Source organism: Anolis sagrei, chromosome 11 (genome assembly GCF_037176765.1).
Source record: "Anolis sagrei isolate rAnoSag1 chromosome 11, rAnoSag1.mat, whole genome shotgun sequence".
Taxonomy (NCBI): Eukaryota; Metazoa; Chordata; class Lepidosauria; order Squamata; family Dactyloidae; genus Anolis; species Anolis sagrei.
This window is the reverse complement of record NC_090031.1, coordinates 32,042,692-32,050,781: the sequence shown is the minus strand read 5'-3', so window position 1 is coordinate 32,050,781 and position 8,090 is coordinate 32,042,692. Positions and strand designations below refer to the sequence as shown.

The 8,090-nt window shown below is 44.0% G+C and overlaps 1 protein-coding gene across 1 annotated transcript in view; it reads left to right on the top strand.

Annotated features, from left to right (window-relative positions):
* Window positions 1–818: 818 nt before the first annotated feature.
* The window catches only part of FOXN1 (forkhead box N1), a 37,883-nt gene continuing 30,611 nt past the window's right edge, over window positions 819–8,090 (top strand). Inside the window, exon 1 of the mRNA XM_060757726.2 lies at window positions 819–952. The gene's annotated coding sequence lies outside the window, so the exon portion shown is untranslated. The remainder of the gene's footprint in view (window positions 953–8,090) is intronic.

Sequence of the window (8,090 nt, the reverse complement as noted above, 5' to 3'; positions counted from 1 at the left end):
GCAGGGCTGAAGACCGACAGGTTGGAGGTTTGAATACAGGGAAAGCGCGGATGAGCTCCCTCTGTCAGCTCCAGCTACCCATGCGTTGCTCGAAGGCTGAGAAGGGCAGTATACAAATACAGTAAATAAATAAGTAAATGCGGGGTCATGAGAGAAGCCTCCCACAAGGATGGTCAAACATCAAAACATCCGGGCGACGTCCTTGCAGACAGCCAATTCTCTCACACCAGAAGTGACTTACAGTTTCTCAAGTTGCTCCTGTCACAAAATAATAATAATAATAATAATAATAATAATAATAATTTATTCTCTATATAGCCCTGATTCCACTCTTAATCAAGACTCACAGTACCAAACATGTTGCTCCTGACATGACAAAATATTAATTTATTATTCTTGACAGAAAAACACAGTATGTCACAGCAAACGAGATCTATATGCTGGATTTCATATGACAAAATCAGAAGTCAAACACTTCCCAAGTGTCTAGGACTGTGTGATGTATTTATTATTATTATTATTATTATTATTATTATTATTATTATTAAGCAGAAGCTGGACAGCCATCTGTCAGGGATCCTTCAATTGTGCTTCTCCTGAATGGCAGAAACGGGTTGGACTAGATGGCCCATGTGGTCCCTTCCAACTCTATTATTCTGTGATTCTAGATTTGGGAATTGCAGATCACTCACCTTTTCCCCTCTTCTCCTCTGTTCCCTCCCTCTATTATAATTCTCTCTCTCTCTCTCTCTTTTTTAATAGGAGGCAGGAGGGCCCCGAGGGCGAAAGGTGCTGATATCATAATCCACGGCTCTCCTGCCGCCCATCCAGAGGCCGGGAGCGCCTCCCAGGATGTGGAACGCACCTCCTTCTGCACTGCTTTGCCACGGATCTCGCATTTGCCACCAGCCACTTGCCAACACCGGTCTCCTCCGCTGCTCTGCTTAACCAGGTAAGGCAAAACCATCCCTAAACAGGTGTCACATTCGCACTCGGCACAATTCTCTTTCAGCCTCCCATTCGGCATCAGAGGTGAGAGCGAGGAATTCCACCTGAACATTTAGAAGAGCTTCCTAACTGTGGGGGCTGTTCAACAGAGGAACTCTCTGCCCTGGACAGGAAAGGAGATTTCCCCTGAACATTTAAAAGAGCTTTCTAATTGTGAGAGCTGTTCAACAGTGGAACTCTCTGCCCTGGACAGGAAAGGAGATTCCACTTGAACGTATAGAAGAGCTTCCTGACTGTGCGAGCTGTTCAATGGTGGAACTCTCTGCCCTGGACAGGAAAGGAGATTCCACCTGAACATTTAGAAGAGCTTCCTAATTGTGAGAGCTGTTCAACAGTGGAACTCTCTGCCCTGGACAGGAAAGGAGATTCTACCTGAACATTTAGAAGAGTTTCCTAACTGTGCGAGCTGTTCAACGGTGGAATTCTCTGCCCTGGACAGGAGAGGCGATCCCACCTGAGCATTTAGAAGAGCTTCCTAACTGTGGGAGCTGTTCAACAGTGGAACTCACTGCCCTGGAGTATGGTGGAGGCTTCTTCTTTGGAGGTTTTGAAACAGAGGTTGGATGGCCATGGCTTTTGTATTGGATCACACGTCAGACACTTCCTAAGTGTCTAGGACTGTGTGATGTATCAGCGAATAAAGTGCGCAGATCCGAGTAGAGTGGCCTTTTGCAGCTGACAGATGGTAATTTTGTCAACACTGATTGTTTTTAAGTGCAGGCCAAGGTCTTGAGGCACTGCACCCAGTGTGCCAATCACCACTGGGGCCACCTTGTGCCAGAGTCTTTGTAGTTTGTTCTTAAATTCCTCATATCGTGTACGTTTTTCTGGTTGCTTCTCGTCAATTTTGCTGTCACCTGGGATTGCAACATCGATGATCCATACTGTGTGTTTTTTCCATGAATGTGAAGTCAGGAAAATAATAATAATAATTATTATTATTATTATTATACAATTTAAATATGATTTAAGTCATCTGTCAGGGGTGCTTCGATGATGCTTTTCCTATGTGACAGGGGGTTGGATTAGATGGCCCATGGAGTCTCTTCTCACTCTATTATTATTATTATTATTATTATTATTAGATACACAACAATATTAGTACACAGCAAACAAGATAATTATAATTATAATTATAATTATGGCTGGATGGCCATCTGTCAGGAGTGCTTTGATTGTGCTTTTCCTACATGACAGGGGGTTGGACTACATGGCCCATGGAGTCTCTTCCGATATTATTACGATTATGATTGTGATTATTATTTGATACACAACAATATTAGTACACAGCAAACAAGACTATTATTATTGTTGTTATTATTGTTATTATTATGGCTGGATGGCCATCTGTCAGGAGTGCTTTGACTGTGTTTTCCCTACATGACAGGGGGTTGGACTACATGGCCCATGGAGTCTCTTCCCACTCTATTATTATTATTATTATTATTATTATTATTATTACTAGATACACAACAATATTAGTACATAGCAAACAAGATGATGATGATGATGATGATGATGATGATGGCTGTATGACCATCTGTCAGGAGTGCTTTGATTGTGCTTTTCCTACATGACAGGGGGTTGGACTAGATGGCCCATGGAGTCTCTTCCCACTCTATTATTATTATTATTATTATTATTATTATTATTATTATTAGATACACAATATTAGTACATAACAAACAAGATAATGATGATGATGATGATGATGGCTGGATGGCCATCTGTCAGGAGTGCTTTGATTGTGTTTTTCCTACATGACAGGGGGTTGGACTAGATGGCCCATGGAGTCTCTTCCTACTCTATTATTATTATTATTATTATTATTATTATTATTATTATTATTTATTTGATACACAATATTAGTACATAACAAACAAGATGATGATGATGATGATGATAATAATGATGATGATGATGATGATGACGGTTGGATGGTCATCTGTCAGGAGTGCTTTGATTGTGCTTTTCCTACATGACAGGGGGTTGGACTAGATGGCCCATGGAGTCCCAACTCTATTATTCTATGATTCTATGAAATAGGAGCACAACGGGCCTTTGGCACCTAGCGCTATATGTAGATGATATGGCATGGTTTGCACCAATATACAGGGTCCAATTTTGTCTCTGGAGCCTTTCTCTCATCTATGATTCTATGTAATCCGTTTCGCAAGGAAAGGAAAGATGGTATGAAGTGGAGAAAAAGAACAGAGAGATCCATTCGGGAGATACCGTTCCGGGGAGATTAGCAGCAGCAAGGCAGGGAGAGGTGTTGGCTTTGATACACCTTCCCTTCTCCCGGGGCCGGATCCCTGTGCGAATCCTCCTCTCCTCACATTCACAGGGTTATTTGGGCACCCCAGGTGAGTGTGGGAGGAATCATAGTGGGAAAGAGACTTGGGAGGACTGCAACTCCCAGCATCCCCAAAGCCATGGCCTCTGCACTCACTCGGAAAGCTGGGAAACTATTGTTTATTTTTAGATATTGGATTTAAACCTGGTCTTACCAAACATGGTTCCTTCTGCATGGGTTGGACTATATTTCCCATCGTCCCCAGCTTATTATTTACCCACTGGCTGTGAAAGTAACTTCTTTATGATACTATTTCTATTATTTTTAATGCTTTTCTTGTTTTCTTTGGTAGAGAAAGCTAAAGGTCTTGTAGAACTATAACTCCCATGGAGTTTTGCCCTTGCCTCTTTCTTTCTGAGGCTGAGAGAGTGTGACTCGCCGAAGGCCCACCTATTGACTTATAAGAGTTGTTCATCAATGGAATTGAATGGATGACCATCTTTGGAGAGCAACAAGATGATGATGATGGCTGGATGGCCATCTGTCAGGAGTGCTTTGATTGTGCTTTTCCTACATGACAGGGGGTTGGACTAGATGGCCCATGGAGTCTCTTTCCACTCTATTATTATTATTATTATTATTATTATTATTATTATTATTTGATACACAACAATATTAGTACATAGCAAACAAGATAATGATGATGATGATGATGGTTGGATGGCCATCTGTCAGGAGTGCTTTGGTTGTGCTTTTCCTACATGACAGGGGGTTGGACTAGATGGCCCATGGAGTCCCCTCCAATTCTATTATTCTATGATTCAGGAGCACAATGGGCCTTTGGCACCTAACGCTATATATAGATGATATGGGCATGGTTTGCACCGATATACAAGGTCCAATTTTGTCTCCCCAACACTTAATTTGGGGATTATGGGGCGGGCAATGACGCAGTAGGGGAAATGTAGTACAGAATAGGTAAAGAGGCAGTAAAAGAATGTCTGGCCATTATTATAGAAGTGGATTAAACTAGATATTTTTTTCAAGAAACTGCAAGTTGCTTCTGGTGTGAGAGAATTGGCTGTCTGCAAGGACATTGCCCAGAGGATGTTGCCTGGATGTTTTGATGTTTTCCCATCCTTGTGGGAGGCTTCCCTCATGTCCCCCAAATGGGGAGCTGGAGCTGACAGAGGGAGCTCTCCCCGGATTTGAACCTGCGACCTGTCGGTCTTCAGTCCTGCCTGCACAAGGGTTTAACCCATTCCTGGTTAGACTAAATGGTCCTTGGAGATACATTTGGGGAAATATAGTGCACAATAGGTAAAGAGGTAGTATGAGAATATTGGGCTATTCTCTATGGCAGCATATACAAGAATGGCTGGAGTCACTGAGTTGTTGTGTATTTTCTGGGCTGTATGGCCATGTTCCAGAAGCATTCTCTCCTGACGTTTCACCTGCATCTATGGCAGGCATCCTCAGAGAGGATGCCTGCCATAGATGCAGGCAAAACGTCAGGAGAGAATGCTTCTGGAACATGGCCATACAGCCCGGAAAACACACAACATACCTGGCGGTGACTGCAGATACAATATGTCCCTTTGAGTGTCCAACCCAAATGGGATGCCCCATGTTGCACATCCCATGTTGACCTTTGATGGCATGACATTTTAGGGGAAAAGCAGCATTATACAGGTAAAGAGGTAGTGCAAGAATATCTGGCCACTCTCTATGGCAGCATTATACAGGTAAAGGGGTAGTACGGGAATATCTGGATATCCTACGTGACCCAATGAATTTGGAGATACAGTATTTGCCTTTGATTATCCCAGCTAAATGGTCCTCTACAGACTGTGTGTGTGTATGTATATATGAGGTTGGATCAAAAAGTTTTGCCTCCTGTATAATTCAAAATTTTCTGAATGAACCTAGAACAGTTGAATTGGCTCCAGATCCTCGCCTGAACTGTCCTCGACACAAAACTACCATTCAGCATAGTCACCATCCATTTGGACACATTTGCACCATCGCTGAACCCAGGCGTCCAAATCCTTTTGGAAAAAATCAGGGTTTGGCTTCGCAACCCATGAGTTTGAAACTGACATTTAATATGGTTGTCCTTCAGTGGCCCAAACAGGTCAAAGCCAGAAAGGGCCAAATCATAAGCATGCTTCAAGCGATAATGGGATTTCCTGAAGTGCACAACTTTCCATTCAATGACAACTCTTTCTTTTAGCATGAGATTCATGGTTCTACTCGGTCAATTGGAACAAGAAAAGACTCTGTCAAGAGAGTAAGGTTCCCTCTATCATATCATGCAGAGATAGTCCAGTAGCTGGGAGAGAAAGAAAAGTTAGAGCCATGAAGGCGTAACTTTTTGACTCACCCATACACACACACATACATATACTGTATACACACAAACACACACACACACCAGGTATGGGCAAACCCAGGCCCAGGGGCCGGATGCAGCCCCTTGGGCTCTTTTCCCAGGCCCTCCTCTCTCTCACCATCCTATCCTTCCTTCCTTCTCTCTTTCCTTCCTTCCTCTCTCCATCCCTTATCTTCTTTTTTCTCCCTCTATCTTTCCCTTCCTTCCTTCCCCCTCTCTCTCCCTCTTTCTCCTTCCTTCCTTCTCTTTCCTTCCACCTTTTCATCCTTCCTTCCTTCCTTCTCTTTTTCCTTCCTCCCTTCCTCCCTCCCTCCCTTCCTCCATCCCCTCCTTTCTTCCCTTTCACTTTTCCCTTCCACCCTTCGTCCTTCCCTCCTTCCCTCCCTTTTGTCTTTCCTTCCTTCTCTTTTTCCTTCCTCCTTCCCTCCCTTCCTTCCCTCTTTCTCCTTCCATCCTTCCTTTCTTCCCTCTCACCCTCTTTCTCCTTCCTTCCTTCATTCCTTCTTTCCTTCCTCCTTTCCTTCCTCCCTTCCCCTTTGCCTTTCCTCCCTTCTCTCTCTCCCTTTCTCTTTCCAACCTTCCCTTCCTCTCTTTCATCCTTCCTTCCTTCTCTCTTTCCTTCCTCCTTCCCTCCCTCCCTTCCCTCTTTCTCCTTCCATCCTTCCTTTCTTCCCTCTCACCTTCTTTCTCCTTCCTTCCTTCCTTCCTTCCTTCCTTCCTTCCTTCTTTCCTTTATCCTTCTTTCCATCGTTCTCTTCCTCCATTCCTTCTCTTTTTCCTTCCTCCTTTCCTTCCTTCCTTCCCCGTTTGCCTTTCCTCCCTTCTTCTCTCTCTCCCTTTCTCCTTCCATCCTTCCCTTCCTCCCTTTCGTCCTTCCTTCTCTCTTTCCTCCCTCCTTCCCTCCCTTCCCTTTTTCTCCTTCCATCCTTCCTTTCTTCCCTCTCACCCTCTTTCTCCTTCCTTCCTTTATCCTTTCCTTCTTTCCATCCTCTTCCTCCATTCCTTCCTTCCCTTTTTCCTTCCTTCCCTTTCTCCCTCCCTCCTTCCTTCCTTCCTTCCCCTTTGCCTTTCCTCCCTTCTTCTCCCTCTCCCTTTCTCCTTCCATCCTTCCTTCCTTCTCTCTTTCCTCCCTCCCTCCGTCATCAGGAAGCCAGTCCTCCTAGCAGGACCGCTAGAATGCAGCCCTCAAGTTAAAAAGTTTGCCCAGGCCTGAGATATACATACACACATATATACATACACACACACATACACACAACAACAACAACAACAACAATTGTCTATCCCATGTTGATCTTTATGACATGAATTCAAAGGAGAAATGCAGCATGGAATAGGTAAAGAGGCAGTGTAAGAATATCTGGCTACTCTATATTGCAGAAGGGGTTAGACTAGATGACCCCTGGAGATCCCTTCCACGTTTATGATTTACGAAAGCCTCTTCCCCAAAGCCTCTTCCCACTCCTGGGGTGTCTTTTCTACGCCACCGTCTCCAGCCACCAATGTGGTTGGCAGATCCCTCGACAGATGTCTCATCCCAACGAGGCGCATAACCCACGACACCAGTGTGGCTGCCTGGCTTCTCACCGCCAATGTGCGCTCCCGTGCTTCCCTCGTTTTGAACTCCCACGCGTAGGGAAAATGTTTTCATCCTTCCACAGGCCGGTGGCTCCCAAATACAAGGCCTGCCAGGACAGGTCTCGACAACATGCCCGGCTATACAAGCGAAAAGGGAAGGGGGGGAAATCCCGAACCTGTTCTCCAGGAATACGACAAGTCACCTGAGGATGGATATTGCTCACCATTTTCATACGAGAAGATCTCGTCTTATCCATTTTGACACATAGAAGTAGTAGGAGCATAACAACCAGGAGCCCTTTCCTATGTTTTGTTCCCCTCAAGGAACAGGATTTCAAAGCAGAAGCTGGACATTCTCTGCAAACTCTGCATATTCAGAAGACTTACAACATCTGTTATAGAACTCCAATATGCTGATGATAATGTAGTCTGTGTGCATTCAGAAAAAGACCTAAAACGAATATTGAGTATTTGTGCCAAATTTGGTCCATCTGTTATAGAACATATGCTAATGATAATGTAGTCTGTGTGCATTCAGAAGAAGACCTGCAACCTCTGTTATAGAACTCCAATATGCCGATGATAATGTAGCCTGTGCACATTCAGAAGACCTACAACATCTGTTATAGAACTCCAATATGCTGATGATAATGTAGTCTGTGTGCATTCAGAAAAAGACCTAAACAAATATTGAGTATTCGTGCCAAATTTGGTCCATCTGTTATAGAACTCCAATATGCTGATGAGAACGTAGTCTGTGTGCATTCAGAAGAAGAAGACCTAAAACATCTGTTATAGAACTCCAATATGCCGATG